This window comes from Epinephelus lanceolatus, chromosome 8 (assembly GCF_041903045.1).
Source record: "Epinephelus lanceolatus isolate andai-2023 chromosome 8, ASM4190304v1, whole genome shotgun sequence".
In the NCBI taxonomy this organism is placed as follows: Eukaryota; Metazoa; Chordata; class Actinopteri; order Perciformes; family Serranidae; genus Epinephelus; species Epinephelus lanceolatus.
Window position 1 is genome coordinate 384,304 of NC_135741.1, and position 21,159 is coordinate 405,462.

Genomic DNA, 21,159 nt, shown 5'->3' on the forward strand with positions numbered 1-21,159 from the left:
CAGGTCAGAAGGTCTGAAGCTGTGTTGAGGTGTGATTCACATACAGACACATGACTGAGGTAAAAACAAAATGGCGAACAGAGAAGAAGACGAAGAAGAAGAAGAAGAAGAAGAAGAAGAAGAAGAAGCAGGAGGAGGAGCAGGAGGAGGACACAAAGAAAGGCCAGAAGGAAAAATTCACATATAAATCTGAGGTTGAAAGAAAAGACATCAGCATTTTGTTAAAAAGGAGGAAGAGCAGAGATAGAGGAGAGGAGGAGGAGAGAAGGAGGAGATGAGGAGGAGAGAAGGAGGAGATGACAAGAGGAGGAGAGGAGGAGAGGAGGAGGCAGAGGAGAGGAGGAGAGCAGCAGCAGGAGCGTAGAGGAGTTATCTGACTAATGAACTGCTCTTATCTCACAGCTCTGCGGAGCGGCGAGCACACACAAACACACACACACACACACACACACACACACGGAGGGAGTGACAGAAAGATTGATAGACGGTGTTTTGTCCTCCAGTGAGAAGACGCTCTGCAGCTCGTTCCTCTGATGCAGGAAGTGACTGATGAAATAAAATGCTAATGAAACCACTGAACATCAGGGTCCTGCTCTGAGGAGGAAGAACGCTGGACGGACAGGATGTGGCGCTGGACGGACAGGATGTTGCGCTGGACGGACAGAATGTGGCGTTCAGAGAGCAAACTGAATATTGGTCCTCCTGCAGTCAGCAGCCAAAGGGTTAACATGTGTGACACAGATACAGTCTGATCTCATGTGTGACTTTATAAACCATGTTCAGCACATGTGACACGTTAAATATTCAAATCACGTTTTATATTAAAATATGTTTAACAGTCAGTTTGTGACTGAAGCAGCATCTCCACCGCGTTTAGTTGAACCATTGAAATCAGGACGTGTCACCATGGAGACGGCTGTGAACTGTTGACTGAAGTCAAGAGTCGCAATAAAATCTCACGTTAAACTGATTCACTGTAAACGTTGTTCTCTTCTCACACATATTTGGTTAAAAACAAGTGTTAACAATGTTAATGAGACGCCGCTGTACACGCTCTGTTCAGTCAGCTCACCCGTGCGCACGCACACACACACACACACACACACACACACAGGCTGTCATACATGTTGCCAAAACAACATGAGCATAAATATAATTCAGAAACAAACCATCATCAGAACTGTGATCATTTAACCTGGAAATCCAGTCTGGCCCTCACGATACAGCCTCCTACCCAAGGGGCGGGACTGACTGAAGCATTTCAAATGCCGCCGCATGCAATTGGATAGCACGATGGCCAATCAGAGCAAAGAACAAGGTGACGTATTCATTGCATTAAGCCCCATTTGTTTGCCAACCAGTGAGGCTGAGAGAGATTTATGTATTTATATCAAACACATGTTCATAACGTGTCGTCACCACAGAGTTTATTTATCACGTCAGTCTCTGATCAGCTGCTGCACTCTGTGGGATATACAGTCAGGTCCATAATTATTTGGACAATGATACAGTTGTCATCATTTTGGCTCTGTACACCACCACAATGGGTTTTAAATGAAACAATGAATACCTGCTTAAAGTGCAGACTCTCAGCTTTCATTTAAGGCTGTTTTCAAAAATGTAGTATGAACCGTGTAGGAATTACAAGCATTTCTTCACACAGTCTCCCGACTTTAAGGGCTCATAAGTATTTGGACAAACTAACATAATCATCAATTAAACAGTCAGTTTTAATACTTGGTTGCAAATCCTTTACAGTCAATGACTGCCTGAAGTGTTGGACACATAGGCATCATCAGATGCTGGGTTTCTTCCCTGGTGATGCTCTGCCAGCCCTTTACTGCAGCCGTCTGCACTTCCTGCTTGTGTTTTGGGTGTTTTGCCCTCAGTTTTGGCTTCAGCAAGAGAAACGCATGCTCAATTGGATTCAGGTCAGATGATATGACTTGGCCATTGCAGAACATTCCACTTCTTTGCCTTAAAAATGTCTTTGCTTGCTTTTGCAGTATGCTTCAGGTCATTGTCCATCTGCACTGTGAAGCATCGTCCAATGAGTTTTGAAGCATTTGGTTGAATCTGAGCAGATAATGTAGCCCCAAACACTTCAGCTTTCATCCTGCTGCTCTTGTAAGCAAGACAAGACTTCACTAGAATAAATACAGAGGGTTTATCACAAGATGCAAACCAATGGTTAGCCTTAAAAATGGAAGGCCATATTAGAGTTTGTCAAAAACCATCTAAAAAGCCTGTACAGTTGTGGAACAGCATACTATGGACAGATAAAACAAAGATCAACTACCAGAATGATGGGAAGACAAGAGAAGGAAGAAGGGAAGGAACTGCTCATGATCCAAAGCACACCACCTCATCAGTGAAGCATGGTGGAGGTACTGTTATGTCATGGCCATGTATGGCTGCCAGTGGAACTGGTTCTCTTGTATTTATTGATGATGTGACTGCTGACAAGAGCAGCAGGATGATCCCCACAGGCATGTGAGGAAACACTCTGATTAATCCCTGTTGTAACACCACAGTGAAGCAGAGTCTCACAAACACTGACGTGTTCGTCACTCACTTTAACAACAGGTACGAGTCAACAGGTCGTGCCAAGATTCATTTACCTGCTGCACCAATCACAGCCCCCCCCCCCCCCCCCCCCCCCCCCCCCCGCATACAGATCTGGTACTATAAGTCAAACACATCAACAGAGCTCGTCACACCGCCCTGAAGCACCTGGATAAACCAAGTACATAAGTCAGAATGCTCTTCATTGATGTCAGCTCAGCTTTCAGTCCCATCATCCTCTCTGCTCCGGTGCCCAAACTCCACAACCTCGGCCTCAGCTGCAACTGGACCCTGACCTACCTGATCAACTGCCCCAGAACATCAGACTGGGAGGAAACACATCGTCCAGTCTATCTGCTGCATGCTCTCCACCCGCGACTGTCGACATCTTAAAGTTGGCCGATGACATGACAGTTATTGGGATGATTACCAACGATGATGAGACAGGACACAGGGACGAGATACTCGATCTGACAGTGACCTTCAACACCAGGAAAACAAAGGAGTCTGTGATGGAACAGAAATCTGTTCATGAGCAGCAAAGAGTCCCAGCTTTGAAGTCCTGGGGCTGCACGTTACAGAGGAACTCTGCTGGGAAACACACACCTCCATTGTCATCAGGAAGACTCAACAACACCTCTACGTTCTGAGAAGAGCAGGGCTGTCCCAGGAAAGTGTGCTAACAAACTGCACCACAGCTCGGTACGGCAGCTGCATCAGGCAGGACCAGACGGCTCCGCTGCGAGTCACAGAGACGCACATGTCACATGTGACATCACCGATCACCAGAGACAACCTTCACCTGTTCTGGAGTCACATGTGACCTGAAGTGTCTTTGACTCACCACTGCAGGAAGTGACTGGTTGTTAACAGAACAAAGAAACAGTGAGATGTGTGTGTGTGTGTGTGTGTGTGTGTGTGTGTGTGTGTGTGATGGATCCTCTCAGACTTCAAACACACAGCTGATGTGATTTGCCTCAGAAAAAGAAACCAAACGTCTGTTTTTCTGATCATGGATCATTCAGATGGAACAAACACGTCCTGGGAATCACTTCACTGTCAGTCGGACATTTCATATGTTTGCTTCATGTCATGAAGGAAGAAAACCATCAGACGTGCTTTGTGTTGGAGCCGTCAGATCGTCAGATGGTGAAGCTGTCAGCTCGTCTGCTTTCAGAGGAACCTGAACCCGACACACAGATTCAGATAACGGACGGATCAAAGGAAATAATAGTTGTGTTTGTTGCTGTGAGGAGACGTCAGACGCCCGAGGATGTTTGGGCTCCTCCTGGTTGTCACTGCCAGGACTCTGAAGATCACCGATCCACAGACAATCACTACTCAACCACAGATTGAGATTGAGATTGAGATTGAGATTTCATTCACCCAGGTCTCAGACTCAACACTTGGGTTTGTATTAAGCTTATTAAGGTGATTAAGGAGCTGAGGTTTAACCATCTACTGACTGATGCAGGAGCTGATGTTGTGAGCAGTAGTCCTTCCGTCATGAAGAACACAACTTTAGCTCCACCACCACCTTCCTGTGTCCCTGTGTTGAGTGACAAACCTCAAGACTGAAGCTGAGCACATCCTGTCAGAGCTGGAGAAAATAAATGAAGAGCATCTCTTAGAAGAGTCGTACAAACGAACATGCGTTAAACTCTCCTCCATTTGGTCCAAGCTCACAGAGCAGACAGATTATCTGTCGCAACTGTTGTATCGTGCATCTCAGAAGAGTGTCGTCAGATTTGATGTCAGTGACGCATCAACACTGTCCCAACAGAACAGACTGAACACAGAGGGACAGAAGAGTCTCTGGAGACACTGAGCTCCACATCCAAGGTAAGTTCTGTCTCTGTTTGCATGTGGTGATAAAGCTTTGAATTTGAACTGTCTAAAGTCTCCTGTTACCATGGAAACACAGATCACATGATGTTCAGGCCAAACAGGAAGTAAAGTTTGTACACAGACATCAAGTTCTTCAGCGAAAACACAGCTCAGGTGTCAACTTCTGATCAGGCGAAGAAGAAGAAGAAGAAGAAGAGGTGAGTTTCAGCCTGTTCAGTCGCTGTGGCGCCTCAGAAACAAGATCCACTGAGAGAGTAACAGCATCCTGCAGCCGTCTGCTAACATTTGGCAGAGTGTGTGTGTGTGTGTGTGTGTGTGTGTGTCTGTGTGTGTGTGTGCCTCCTGCAGTCCGCCTCATTGCCAGCAGCAGGCTGAACTAATCAGTTAGTGGGTTAGCTGCATCGCTGCTTGACCTTTTGACCTCTGTCTGCACACACACACACACACGCATGCACACGCACGCACACACACACACACACACACATGCACACACACACAGAGCTGACAACACAAACTATCAGCTGTGTTAAATCGTTTTCAAACACCAAAACATGTAACCATGGATACACATGAGAAACATACACACATCAGTGCTCTGTGTGTGTGTGTGTGTGTGTGTGTGTGTGTGTGTGTTGATGATGGATGTGGTATCTAACCCGCTGTAGCGGCTCGACTGCGGGAGGCACAAACCAAAGAATTCATCACGCACACACTAATTACAAATTGGTCCTCTGTGTGTGTATGTGTGTGTGTGTGTGTGTGTGTGTTACCTTGTGCAGCAGACGCTCTGCAGTGTACTCAGTGTGTGACACAGTGTGTGTGTGTTCAGCTCAGCAGGGACCTGAAACAAACACACAGAACAAAGACGTTATTAAACCACAGCTGCTGTCAGCGCCTCCTACAGGACGCATGCTGCGTTACAGCGTCACATCAGCACTACAAACATCCTGATGATTCTGGGGTCAAACATAAACATGCTCTGTACGGTCTGAGTTCTCTGTTGGAAAACTCCAGTGACACATGTGGTACATCAGCACGCACGTTAGCAGTTACAAGTCAAACTTTGTTCGTAGAGCAGATTTAAAAACAGCTGCAGTCGAACAGCGTGGCTCAAAATACCAAGAGAGATGCAAACAACAGTCAGAGCACAACAACACAACAACACAACAAACAGAGTGCAGCTCACATGATGAAGAAATGATTAATTTAATCAAATATTTTTTTGGTTTCTTTATAGTTTATGTAGAATAAGTATAAATGTACACACTGTGTGACACACTGACTATTTAAAGGGACAGTGTGAAACATTGTCAGTTGTTTATTGGCAAAAGTCGATGTCTGCATTCATAAACATGTCATCACTGGTGTTTCATTACCTCCACCAATAATGTGACTTATTCTGGTAAAAGGAGAATTTCAGATTTGTTTGTACATTGTGTGGGTAAGTCGTCTGGAGGGTTCCATTACGTTTCACCATCTTGAGAATACCTCCGCCAGCGAGGGACATACAGCCCCGCCTTACGCCAGCGCTGCGTGACTGAGGAGCCGAAGGAGAGGAGCAAGAGGCGCTTCACTACGACCCCGGCACTACTGCAGCATAACACTGTCCCGCTCTCTGAGCATAATGCAGGGTCATGCACATGCAGCATCACGGGAGACGCAATCTTCGTCGCCAGGAAAGCGCAAAGGGAATCAAAAAGGCAACGTGAGCAGCGAATTCAAAAAACGAGGGTGAACATTGGGGCAGCCTTTCCCAGGTGGAGAGAGCTGCTGAAGGAGAAAGGTAATGCAGTCACAGGCCAGTGATGCGAGGAGAGGGATGAGGTGTGTGAGGTTGAGCCACTTGTCAGTCGTCAAAAGACCAGACGTGATTGGTTTGTTTGGATTTACACCCGCCCCAACAGTCCTACGCTGTAAACACAGCCAGCATGGTGAGGAGGGGGTTTGTCACCTGGTGTCACGTGTGTCTGTGTAGCAGCCTGAATGAATACTCCATGAAGTATCCCATGACATGGTTTCATCAATGTTATCATAGCTTTTTGGTACACAGCAGCTACCGTAGTTGCAACACGCGTTTGAAACAGTGAGGCAGATGGGAGACATTCCTGCACACTGAGGCTTTAACAGCTAAATAAATAAATAAACGGTGACGCCATGATGGATCTGAGTTTTTCTTTTAAATGTCATAAACAGTAAACAGCACCTTCTTTAATTTAATGTGAGTTCTTCTTTGATCACAGATGTGTTCTTAACATGGCACTCTGAATTACTGGCAAGCTCCCAATGAGGTCCCACTCTGTCTTTGGGCCCTTCAGCCCAGGGGCCCCAATGCAATTGCCCCACCTGCACTGTCTATATTTACACCCCTGTTGGTGGGTGGTGATGGCTTCTTCATAGAGCTGACAGACCGTCTCCGTTAGCACGAGTTAACACAGCATGATGTGATGTCATCACTACTTGTCATATTTTGACGAGCTGCTCGGAGAGAAGCCTCGCAGCGGCAGCGAACATCTGAACATCCGACACTGAGCTGTTAATCGCACACCGACCCTGAAACAGCTCCACTGTTGTTACACCTGTTGATGAGGTTAGGTAACATTAGCTGAGTGATGCTAACAGTTAGCTCTGTCACTGTGTGTGTGACTCTGTCCTCCAGCTGCAGTCTGATGATACAGAATCAACACGCTGCACACAGCTCCACAATCACACAACTGTTACCTGTTTGACATGACGACGTTTGTGGTAAAGCTGCAGCGACTGGACAAAATGGAGAGGTCGTGCAGAATTCATGGGGACTGACTGGATTTGTGTTCACTTTGGGATTGCAACATCCTGAAGGGACGAGATTATGGAGCCGACCATTGAAAGTTTGTGTTTCCACACCGCTGTGGTTTACGTCTGGGCGTGTTAACGTCTGGGCGCGTTAACGTGTGGTCGCGTTAACGTGTGGTCACGTTAACGCGTGGTCGCGTTAACGCGTGGTCGAGTGTGTGGTTGTGTTTACATGTGGTCATGTTAACGCGTGGTAGCGTTTATGTGTGGTCGCGTTAACGTGTGGTCGCGTTAATGTGTGGTCGCGTTAACGCGTGGTCGTGTGTGTGGTTGTGTTTACGTATAGTCGCGTTAACATGTGGTCACGTTAACGCGTGGTCGTGTGTGTGGTTGTGTTTACATGTGGTCGCGTTAACGCGTGGTCGTGTGTGTGGTTGTGTTTACATGTGGTCGCGTTAACGCGTGGTCGTGTGTGTGGTTGTGTTTACGTGTGGTCGCGTTAACATGTGGTCACGTTAACGCGTGGTCGTGTGTGTGGTCGTGTTTACGTGTGGTCGCGTTAACGTGTGGTCGTGTTTACACACCAAAACCACTTGGTCATGGTTTGACCTTAAAGAACACGTTGTGGGGCACCACCCTGGCTGGAAACAGCTGCAGGCTGAAACACTACCAATTTGGTTATTTGTTGGTGTTGAACAGTGTCTGCAGCTCAGCAGGCGTCTCTCTGAGGTGTCACACCGTCCTCCATCCCCTCCACCTGCTGATGACACGCTCAGCTCAGAAACTACGTCACTTTGGAAACGCTGATATGATTTGTATGAAACAAAGAACCGCAACATATCTGATTTACAGAAACACAGGCAGCACATTCCTCTGGTGACTGAACTGATCAGGTTGATGAAAATCAAATGTCTGATGTTGGTCCTATCACAGGTGTTAATAGTTAATGTGTGTCTCCGTGTGTTTCATGTGGTGTCAGGTTGTCTGTGTGCAGCAGGAGACGTCTGATTGTTTGATCATGTTTATGCTCAAACAGCTGAAACAGTAAATCTGCGTCGACACTAAACACGTGTCATGTTCGTGTTTCCTCTTGTTTAGAATCTGTGAACTGTGATGGAGCTGCAGCCCGAGGCGTCCAAATGTTTTCATGACACACGAATCAAAGTGGAGTCACGTCAGAAGCTCATTAGAGCTCAGCTGTGAAGTTCAACTGTGTGTGATCTGCAGGACGCTGCCAGCTTCATTCCTCATGTGCAGACTTTATTCTACTGAGGAGTCAGACGTTCCTGCTGAACTCACAGGGAAACACCTGTGATATTACACTTTGGGCATTTTATCAAACACAGTAAAACTTTCTATGGCCTCGTTTTTTCAGCGTGATCCATTCAGTGTATTTATATCATATATTTACAGCATACAACATCCCTCTGTCCTTATGACCCTCACAGCTGATCAAGAAAAACTCCCCAAAAAACCCTTTAACGGGGAAAAAACGGTAGAAACCTCAGGAAGAGCAACTGAGAAGGGATCCCTCTTCCAGGACGGACAGACGTGCAATAGATGTCGTACAGAACAGATCAACATAATAAATTAACAGTAATCCGTATGACACAATGAGACAGAGAGAGAGAGAGAGAGAGAGAGAGAGAGAGAGAGAGACAGAGAGAGAGAGAGAGACAGAGAGAGGACAGACAGTAGGACCAGAGTAGGTCCAAAAGCCGGTCCTCTCGCCCTCAGGCAGATAGCGTGACGTCTTGGAAAAACACCTGCAGCAACAATAACAGGGACTTAAGCCGTGGGTCAGCTCACTGCTTTTAAAACTCATCGGTTAAAGACACACCTGCAACAGGTAGAGCTGTTGCCATGGAGACACAAATCCTTGCTGCACTGGGCTGACAGCCCAAACCAAACCACACCAAACCAAACCAAACCACACCAAACCAGACCAAACCACACCAAACCAAACCAAACCAAACAGACCACACCAAACCAGACCAAACCAAACCAGACAAAACCAAACCAAACCAGACCAAACCAAACCAGACAAAACCAAACCAGACCAAACCAAACCATACCACACCAAACCAGACCAAACCAAACCAGACCACACCAAACCAGACAAAACCAAACCAAACCAGACCAAACCAAACCATACCACACCAAACCAGACCACACCAAACCAGACCAAACCAAACCAAACCAGACCACACCAAACCAGACAAAATCAAACCAAACCAGACCAAACCAAACCAAACCATACCACACCAAACCAGACCACACCAAACGAGACCAAACCAAACCAGACCAGACCAAACCAAACTAAACCAAACCACACCAAACCAGACAAAACCAAACCAAACCAAACCAGACCAAACCAAACCAAACCAGACCAGACCAAACCAAACTAAACCAAACCAAACCAGACAAAACCAAACCAAACCAAACCAGACCAAACCAAAACACACCAAACCAAACCACACCAAACCAGACAAAACCAAACCAAACCAGACCAAACCAAACCAGACAAAACCAAACCAAACCAGACCAAACCAAACCAGACCACACCACACCACACACCAAACCAAACCAAACCAAATCATACCACACCAAACCAGACAAAACCAAACCAAACCAGACAAAACCAAACCATACCAAACCATATCACACCAAACCAGACCAAACCAAACCAGACCACACCAGACCAGACAAAACCAAACCAAACCAGACCAAACCAAACCAAACCAGACCAGACCAAACCAAACTAAACCAAACCACACCAAACCAGACAAAACCAAACCAGACCACACCAAACCAAACCAGACCACACCAAACCAGACCAAACCAAACCAAACCAAACCACACCAAACCAAACCACACCAAACCAAAACACACCAAACCAGACAAAACCAAACCAAACCAGACCAAACCAAACCAAGCCAGACCAAACCAAACCAAACTAAACCAAACCACACCAAACCAGACCAAACCAAACCAGACCACACCAAACCAAACCAAACCAAACCAAACCAGACCAAACCAGACCACACCAAACCAAACCATACCAAACCAAACTAAACCAGACCAAACCAAACCAAACCAAACCAAACCACACCAAACCAAACCAAACTGAACCAAACTGAACCAAACCAGACCAGTTCAGCACATGACTGTTGAAAAGAGGTATTTGTCACCAGGAGGTGGAGGGGATGGTGGATGGTGTGACACTGGTCGACACCCACAAACCCACATTTTGTAACAACACGTCACCACAGCAACAACAACTGAAGGGTTAAATCTACAGATCGACCCACCTCAACATCATCTCTCTCACAAACTACATCTTTATAATCATTTATCTGGTAACAGCTACAACAGCTGAGCTGACGTTTAACCAACCAATCACAGTCTAGAATCTTTTAAAGGGACAGTACGTAACAGAGCAGCGCCCCCTGTGGCCACAAGTGTTCATGACAGGATGATGGACCAGCGAGAGTTAACTCAACAACATCTGCAAACTGAAAAAAATATAACTGACACAGACATCATATAAATAACCAACACACACACGCACACGCACACACACACACACACACACACACACACACTCTGATAGTCAGTCAGTTGGCACGGCAACAGTGGCACCATGGTAACAACTGTTACTGCTCATCCTCCACCTGAGACTCTGTGTGTGTTGTAATTACTCCGGTGAGACACTCTCCACACACATACACACACACACACACACACACAGCCCCACAGGTAGAGTAATGGAACAGTAAATCAACATGGTGACAGGAAGTTGGCGAGGGTGACAGGAAATAGAGGATCTCTGCAGGCGGCTCTTCTTCTCTGCTGCACACCACTGCAGAGTGTGTGTGTGTGTGTGTGTGTGTGTGTGTGTGTGTGTCTGCACTAAACTTTCCTCCTTTCTGTATTTGATGGTGTTAGCTCTGACCTGTCAGAGAAGAATCTACAGAAGCTGAATGTTCAAATCTTTTTTTAAATCATTTTAATGATCAAACCTCATTTTTGATTTTTTCATGGCCACAATTTCTTCAGAAAAAGACATTCAGATGTCAGTTTGTATGTTAAGGCTGTGTTACACTGATGGACACATCTGGGTGATGCTGTCAAATACGTGTTGGATGTGTTTCGGTTCACTGACCCTGCAGTGACGCCAACACACCGTCCTCTCTGATGCTGTTGCAGCTGAGCGAGAACCTGCAGGCGCTTTCAGCTCCGCCGGTTCATTTGTGACAATCAGTGTGTCTCCAGTCACAGTGAAGTGGAGCTACAGTCCCAGCTGGACGAGGACATTTAACTGACCTACTGTCCTTGTCCCAGTATACAAGCACGGGAGGGGAATCCATTTATTGAGCCAAGTATGTGCGACTCCTCTACGATAGGTGGAGATATGCCCCCTTTCAGCTTGTTAGTATTGGACCTTTTTCCTGTTGACCTATTACGTCACAGACCAAACAATGGACAAACAAGTTAGCTACGGTTAGCTAGCAGCTAACTGCTACCATGGTGGACAACTTTACAGCTCTGTACATTTGGTCCGTCCAAAAAGTCACGGCTCTGGATGTAGATTTCTCCATGTTGTTACCGGCTTCTTCTTCTCTTACACATTTAATGCTATTGGACTTCCGGGTCAAAGCCCGGGGCGGAAACTGTGGAGCATGCTCAGAGCGCCTCGGCCAGTTTGGGTCTGATTGACTGTATACATGCAGGAGTCACATGATCTGGGTGTGTTAGTCCCACTGTGACACATTCACTGCAGGACCATTTCACTCACACTGACATGTTCACAGGGGTTTTAAATAAATCTGTTTTCTCTGATGTCACAGAAACGGACTGACTCACAGCCAATCAGCTTGTTGTGCTAACCTCAACGCGTTGCTAACAGCGTATGGCTAAAAGTTCCCAAGCAGAAATGATGCTTGTGAACTTTGGTTGTGAATAACATGATTGTGTGTACAGCTGGGTGCACCGTACTGTGATGGACACCGGGGGACGAGAACACTGAGAGACAAGCTCCACTCAGCTGGGTACATGATGGTGATGTTCCATATTGTGGAAACATGTGATTGGATGAATGCTGTGGTGGGCGGTCCCTGGTAAACAGGAAACAACATGGCGACCTGCTCATTAACTTTCTGTTATTTCATCTAAACAATGCACCAAAACTGTTTCTGAATCATCTGAGGTGAGAGATCTGCGACACTGCAGCTGAGAGTCGTTTGATTTCAGATCTATAAGAAAATAAAAATAAAAAAAAGAAAAAGAAGTTAACAAAGCAAAGAAAGTTCGCTCCTTGGTATAACTCTCAAACCCGTAAGTTAAAACAAATATTGCGAAAATTTGAAAGGAATTGGCGATTAACCAAACTGGAAGAATCTCGTTTAATCTGGACAGACAGTCTCAAAACTTATAAGAGGGGCCTCCGCAATGCCAGAGCAAACTATTACTCAGCATTAATAGAAGAAAACAAGAACAACCCCAGGTTTCTTTTCAGCACTGTAGCCAGGCTGACTGAGAGTCAAAGCTCTATTGAGCCTTGTATTCCTTTAGCCCTTAGCAGTAATGATTTTATGAGCTTTTTTAATGACAAAATTCTAACTATTAGAGGCAAAATTCATGACCTCCTGTCCTCAGATAGTACCTATCTAACCTCAAACGCAGCTGTAAGACCTAATATATATTTAGATTGCTTCTCCCCAATTTCTCTTCAAGAATTGACAGCAGTGATTTCTTCATCTAAATCATCAACGTGTCTCTTAGACCCCATCCCAACTAGGCTACTTAAGGAGGTCTTACCTTTAGTTAACACTCATATATTAGATATGATCAATATATCCTTATTAACAGGCTATGTACCACAGTCTTTTAAGGTAGCTGTAATTGAACCTCTACTAAAAAAGCCCACCCTGGATCCAGAGGTGTTAGCCAACTATAGACCAATATCTAATCTTCCTTTAATGTCAAAGATCCTTGAGAAAGTAGTCGCAGACCAGCTGTGTGATTTTCTCCAGGATAATAACGTATTTGAGGAATTTCAGTCAGGATTTAGAGTGCATCATAGCACTGAGACAGCTCTAGTTAAAATTACAAATGACCTTCTGATTGCTTCAGACAAAGGACTCGTCTCTGTACTTGTTTTATTAGATCTTAGTGCAGCGTTTGACACAATTGACCATCAAATTCTACTGCAGAGACTGGATCACTTAATTGGCCTAAAAGGTTCTGCACTAAGCTGGTTTAAATCTTATTTATCTGATCGTTTTCAGTTTGTTCACGTTCATAATGAGTCATCCTTACGTACTAAAGATTGTTTTGGAGTTCCGCAAGGTTCTGTGCTCGGACCAATCCTATTTACTCTATATATGCTTCCTTTAGGTAACATCATTAGAAATCACTCTGTAAATTTCCATTGTTATGCGGATGATACACAGTTGTATTTATCGATGAAGCCAGAAGAAAGTAATCAATTAACTAAACTCCATAACTGCCTTAAAGACATAAAAACTTGGATGAGCACCAATTTCCTGATGTTAAATTCAGACAAAACTGAAGTTATTGTTCTTGGCCCCAAACAACTCAGAGACTCTTCATCTGATGACATAGTTTCTCTAGATGGCATTGCTCTGGCCTCTAGCACTACCGTAAGAAACCTCGGCGTAATATTTGATCAAGATTTGTCTTTTAATTCTCATTTAAAACAAACCTCACAGACTGCATTTTTTCATCTGCATAATATTGTGAAAATTAGGCCTATCCTGACCCGAAAAGATGCAGAAAAATTGGTCCATGCTTTTGTTACCTCTAGGCTGGATTACTGTAACTATTATCAGGTAGCTCTAGTACGTCCTTAAAAACTCTCCAGCTAATTCAGAATGCAGCAGCACGTGTACTAACAGGAACTAAGAAACGAGATCATATTTCTCCTGTTTTAGCTTCTCTGCACTGGCTCCCTGTAAAATCCAGAATTGAATTTAAAATCCTACTGTTAACTTATAAAGCTCTAAATGGTCAAGCTCCGTCATATCTTAGAGAGCTCATAGTGCCATATTATCCCACCAGAACACTGCGCTCTGAGAACGCAGGGTTACTCGTGGTCCCTAAAGTCTCCAAAAGTAGATCAGGAGCCAGAGCCTTCAGCTATCAGGCTCCTCTCCTGTGGAATCATCTTCCTGTTACGGTCCGGGAGGCAGACACCGTCTCCACATTTAAGACTAGACTTAAGACTTTCCTCTTTGATAAAGCTTATAGTTAGGGCTGGCTCAGGCTTGCCCTGTACCAGCCCCTAGTTAGGCTGACTTAGGCCTAGTCTGCCGGAGGACCCCCCTATAATACACCGGGCACCTTCTCTCTCTCTCTCTCTCTCTCGTATTCTATTACTGCATCTTGCTAACTCGGCCATTCTGGATGTCACTAACTCAGCTTCTTCTCCGGAGCCTTTGTGCTCCACTGTCTCTCAGATTAACTCATATCACAGCGGTGCCTGGACAGCGTGACGTGTGTGGTTGTGCTGCTGCCGTGGTCCTGCCAGATGCCTCCTGCTGCTGCTGCCATCATTAGTCATTAGTCATACTTCTACTGTTATTATACACATATGACTATTGTCACACATGTATACTGCCAGATATTAATACATACTTTCAACATACTGTACCACAGTAGCCAGAACTATAACTATAATATTATTACTTTCATTAATGTTGTTGTAAGCTACTGTCATTACCTGCATCTCTCTCTCTCTCTCTGTCTCTCTCTCTGTCTCATTGTGTCATACGGATTACTGTTAATTTATTATGCTGATCTGTTCTGTACGACATCTATTGCACGTCTGTCCGTCCTGGAAGAGGGATCCCTCCTCAGTTGCTCTTCCTGAGGTTTCTACCGATTTTTTTTCCCTGTTAAAGGGTTTTTTGGGGAGTTTTTCCTGATCAGCTGTGAGGGTCATAAGGACAGAGGGATGTCGTATGCTGTAAAGCCCTGTGAGGCAAATTGTGATTTGTGATATTGGGCTTTATAAATAAACTTGATTGATTGATCTATGGTACAGCCACTGGTTTAACAGCCACATCCAGGTTTCATGATGCGACCACATCAGCTGCTGCACGGATTGATTTGCATTAAGATGAATCTACTTCATGCAAAAACAGACCAGTGAACACACTGCAGCCCCACCTCCAAACACTCCCAGCATGCACTGCTTCTGTTTGCATCCACCTGCTTCTTTGCATCACCCCCCCCCCCCCCCCCCCCCCCACACACACACACACACACACACCTACCACAGCGTTCCGTCCGAACACACCTTTAGTCTGATAAGTCTGATATGCAAATCACCCTCCCTAACAGCCTCAGTGTTTCATCAGGATTCATTTCCTGTTCCTGTGCCCGTGCGGCTGATTCAGAGGAGAGCCACAGGGCAGGTTCAGAGTGTCCTCCACATTTGTCTCCTTATTTATTTATCTTCCTCCTTACAATCAGCTTAAGGCTGGAAGAAGCAGTGGCCATCAGTTACACTGTGCACCTCCTCCTCTTCCTCCTCCTCCTCCTTCCTCTCACCTGTCCTCCGCCTACACCTGGTAGCCCACTGACCTGTCAGCACACAGGAGAGCTTTGTGTGTGTGTGTGTGTGTGTGTGTGTGTGTGTGTGTGTCGCAGCAATCCTCTCCACCAGTGACGCAGCTGTTTGGCTCAGAGCAGTAGGAGCAACTGCTGTCTCTCTGTGAGATTCAAACTGACTGAGCGTTGGCAGCTCTAAGTCAGACCTCTGACATGTCATGGACACACGTGGTTCTGTTTAGCCAACACACACATGTGGTTACGTTTAGTCAACACATACATGTGGTTACGTTTAGCTGACACACACACACACGGTTACATTTAGCCAACACACACACACGTGGTTACGTTTAGCCGACACACACACATGGTTATGTTTAGCCAACACACACACGTGGTTACATTTAGCCGACACACACACACATGGTTACGTTTAGCCAACACACACACACGTGGTTACGTTTAGCCGACACACACACGTGGTTACGTTTAGCCAACACACACACGTGGTTACGTTTAGCCATCACACACACACGTGGTTACGTTTAGCCGACACACACACGTGGTTACGTTTAGCCGACACACACACGTGGTTACGTTTAGCCGACACACACACGTGGTTACGTTTAGCCATTACACACACACGTGGTTACGTTTAGCAGACACACACACGTGGTTACATTTAGCCGACACACACACGTGGTTACGTTTAGCCGACACACACACGTGGTTGCATTTAGCCGACACACACATGTGGTTACGTTTAGTCAACACATACATGTGGTTACGTTTAGCCGACACACACACACACGGTTACATTTAGCCAACACACACATGTGGTTACGTTTAGCCGTCACACACACATGGTTATGTTTAGCCAACACACACACTTGGTTACATTTAGCCGACACACACACGTGGTTACGTTTAGCCGACACACACACGTGGTTGCGTTTAGCCAACACACACATACGTGGTTACATTTAGCCAACACACACACATCGTTACGTTTAGCCGACACACACACGTGGTTACGTTTTGCCGACACACACATGTGGTTACGTTTAGCCGACACACACGTGGTTACGTTTAGCCAACACACACACGTGGTTACGTTTAGCCAACACACACACATGTGGTTACGTTTTGCCAACACACACACACGTGGTTACGTTTAGCCGACACACACACGTGGTTACGTTTAGCCGACACACACACGTGGTTACGTTTAGCCATCACACACACATGTGGTTACGTTTAGCCGACACACACACGTGGTTATGTTTAGCTGACACACACGTGGTTACATTTAGCCAACACACACATACGTGGTTACGTTTAGCCGACACACACACGTGGTTACGTTTTGCCGACACACACACACGTGGTTATGTTTAGCCGACACACACATGTGGTTACGTTTAGCCAACACACACACGTGGTTACGTTTAGCCAACACACACACACGTGGTTACGTTTTGCCAACACACACACGTGGTTATGTTTAGCTGACACACACGCGTGGTTACATTTAGCCAACACACACACATCATTACGTTTAGCCGAGACACACACATGGTTATGTTTATACAACAAACAGCCTTTCAAAATATCTTGTAGATTTGTACGAGTTTGGGCGGATCACTTTTTGTACGAAACATTAGTGAGAACAGCCTGATATATGTGGTGTCCGCCTCAGGGACATGTCCTCCATCTCTGATTTCATCCATCCTCTCTCCTCCCTCCATCACAGTATTCCTCTTCCTCCTCCTCCTCTTCAGCTCCAATTAATGTATCCTGAGCTGTAAACAGAGCAGACTGAACACAGCGAGCCTCACAGAGCGACACAGGTAGAACACAACAACACAGGACCAGAATACATCACACACTCTCCTCCTCCTCCTCCTCCTCCTCCTCCTCCTCCTCCTCCTCCCTCTTCATCCCCCTCTCCATCCCTCCAGGCGGTTCATCCATCCTGCCCACTCAGAGACAGAAATAGACTGATGGAGAGCAGGAGAGCTCTGCTGGGAGATGACCACCGGACACACACACACACACACACACACACACACACACACACACACAAAGTCCTGTATATACACAGTATATCCACACACACACACACACTCAGTGAACGTGTGTGTGTGTGGATGATGCACAGCAGCTTTCTCTGACTTGTTTGATGTATTGAGTCCACGGAGCCTCTCACCTTGATGAAGGGAGGATTTATTACAGTTTCATTCAGGTGTTAATGATCAGCTGAGTGTGTGTGTGTGTGTGTGTGTGTTACAGTCACAGTCTTCAGTTTCAGCTGCTCAGGTCAAACAACAAGTTACAATAAACAAACAAACAGATAAAAACAAACAACACTGATTTATGTGTTCACATTCATCAGCCAATCAGCAGATGAGATGACATCACTGATGTCAATGTTTTTCTGCTAAAAAGCAGAGCTTTGGATTAATATCGCCCGTCTGCAAATGTTCCCAGGATAGAGAAGTGACCCGCTCTCCTTCACCTCTGATTGGCTGGTACCCTCTGCCTTCATTGGTTGGATTGGTTACAGTTACTGTGAGAATGTGAGGGTGAGCCAATCCAAGACAGAAGAAGGCAGAATAGGGCGGGGCATGCCTTCGCCATCCTGGGAAACACTCCCTCAGGACTCCATCAGTCCATCATCATCCTCACTGTGACCTCATCACATGACTACGTTTGGTCATTAACATATGGCGTCCAAGGTACCCTGGGTGTGTTGGTTGTTGACGTTCTGGGACGCCGTGTCAACTTCAGCCTGTTACATGCATTGTCTGTTTTCAAAATACACTTCTGTTTTCACAGGAAATGTACAGTTTGATACAGTCTCTTTCAAAATAAAAGCACTACGTCGAAACAACACTGCAATTTGATGTTTTGACGATGTGTATCAGTGGAGTGGTTCATCCACTAATCAAATAAACGAGAGATTGGTGGTTCGATTCCCGCCTCCTCCAGTCCACATGTCAAAATATCCTTGAGCAAAATACTGAACCCCGAACTGCTCCTGATGGCTGTTCATCAGTGTGTGTGTGGTGTGTTGTTGTGTTTTCTGTCCACACCTCAGAACAAAGGAGACCAAAGGAACGAGGACAAACTACGTTCAGGGGTTAAAGTTGGAGCACGGAAGATTTGTGTGCCTGAAATCTGAAATGTTTTCCGGAGCAGGGGGCTTGGTGTTGCGGTCACAAAATGAAGAGTACAAATGTATGTGTTGCAAAGGAACGTGTTTATCAAAACAAACAAAAAGATTATAGCTTTAGTCGTTACTTTTCAGATTAAACCTTTATAGCTTAATGAGTTTATAAATAAAGATTAAACTTTCAGTGGTTACCAGACTGTTTGACTTATAGCTCCTACATCTCTTTTTTGCCTTAGTGCTATTTATTTTTAGAAGCTAAATCATTTAGGCTGTTTGCAAAATTGTATTGTGCTTGATGTGAATTAAATGGGCAAGCATGTCATCATTGACATGGATCATATACAGTTGTGGTGGTGACTTTAAAACTTCAGCATAGAGGATTTTTATTGCAACTTTCATTTCTGTCTGGTTTCTGTTGCCTTACCTTCAAAATTACTGCTGGCTTACCGGAGCCTCTCCCACTCCGTCTGTGCTCTGTGTCTCACTGTGACATGATGTGAAAGCATGCACAGGCGTCAGTGTTGATTGGCTATCACTTGTGCCTTGTAACCAATCAGAGGGGGCTGTAGGCAGGACATTGTTATAAAGCCCAGTGCAGTGGGGACCATAGACATATATACGTAGACGCCGCATCGACTGCCTGAGCGCGTCCTGCGCCGCCGCCATCTTGGATGGGTCTTGTTTGGCCTCCACAGTGCATTCACTTCTTGGCGTGTGCCGTTTGTAACAAACCAAACCGCCTGAAAATCGGTTGAAAATTCAGTGAGTTATTCTATTTTACTTGTGCATACAGCTCCTTCCTCAATAGAAGTGAATGCACTGTGGAGGCGAAGCAAGACCCATCCAAGATGGCCGCCAGCTAGGATGTTGGCTCCAATAGGCAGCGGCAGTCAATGTGGCGTCTATGTATATATGTTGGGTTGGCTGTGGAGATGGTTCCCAGCCTGAAATACCTCGGGGTTCACCTCTCCAACACCCCCACCTGGCGGGACAACACCTGCAGCATCATCAAAAAGGCCCACCAATGCCTGTACTTCTTGAGGAAGCTGAAGAGGGCAGGGCTGGACTCCAACATCCTCAGCTCCTTCTACAGGTGTGTGGTGGAGAGCACACTGACTTCCTGCATCACAGTGTGGTATTGCAGCTGCACAGTGACAGAGAAGCAGGCGCTGCAGAGGGTAGTAAAGTCTGCACAGAGGACCATCGGTTGCAGCTTACCAACCCTCTCGGACATTTACACCTGCATCATGAGTGATTCCACCCACCCTGCACATGGACTGTTTTCCGCCCTCCCCTCAGGCAGGAGGCTGCGCAGCATCCAGGCAAGGACCGCTAGGCTGAAGAACAGCGTTTTCCCAGATGCTGTAAGACTACTGAACTGTTCCACTTTGCCGCGCCTCTGAATTGCAGACTGCACTGCACTTTACTGACTGTATTTTCAAGCTGTTGCACTTTTCTGTATGCTGCTACTGCCACTGCCACTACTGACTTAATGTGTTTTATTTAATGTGTTTTATTTATCTCTTTATAGCTCTTAGGTTATCATTTATTAGTATTTATTTACTTTTTAATCATAGTACTGAGACCTGAGTACTGTATTTCGTTCCTTCATGTTCCTTCATGGTGTGAATGACAATAAAGATCTATCTATCTATCTATCTATCTATCTATCTATGTATATATGTCTATGGTGGGGACTGCAGGCAGGGAGGGAGACAGCTGTATCAGAGCCAAAGGAGCGAGTTTTAAAATACATTTATTTCATCGGTTATCAATGAAAAAACGTCCGATGCAGATTATGGTAAACAGTAGGTTGTGTTTACTCGCACACTGTGCGCCTAAATCATTTTCCCGGTTCGCACATATATATATTTTTAGGGGCAAATGTGAGTGAAATACTCGCACTGCAGAGCACTTCGCCGGAAATCCGGCACTGTGCCGGAGAACTTTAACCCCTGTACGTTTCAATCCTCCACCATCAGCGTCTGTTTCCACAGAGTGATAGAAACACTGTCAGCAGGTTCCACAGAAACTTTTCTCCAATTAAAGAACAGAGTTCATCATGTATCACAGATCAGCTCTGCTGACGGCTGCAACACAACATTTGAATTTGGCAAATAAATTCCTCTGAGATTTGGATCACCGTCACCGTAACTCTGTCCGTCCGTCCGTCCGTCCGTCCGTCCGATTCATGGAGGACCAGAAGAACAACATCGTCCAAC

General features: G+C 45.7%; 1 protein-coding gene across 5 annotated transcripts in view; it reads right to left on the minus strand.

Annotated features, from left to right (window-relative positions):
• Positions 1–21,159, minus strand: part of LOC117258228 (extracellular sulfatase Sulf-2-like) — a 100,751-nt gene that overhangs the window by 49,427 nt on the left and 30,165 nt on the right. For 4 of the 5 annotated variants that reach the window (XM_033628888.2, XM_033628886.2, XM_078169686.1 and 1 more), the window contains exon 3: positions 5,184–5,254. The exons of the other annotated variant lie outside the window; for it this stretch is intronic. The gene's annotated coding sequence lies outside the window, so the exon portion shown is untranslated. The remainder of the gene's footprint in view (positions 1–5,183; positions 5,255–21,159) is intronic. 5 annotated transcript variants of the gene reach the window in all.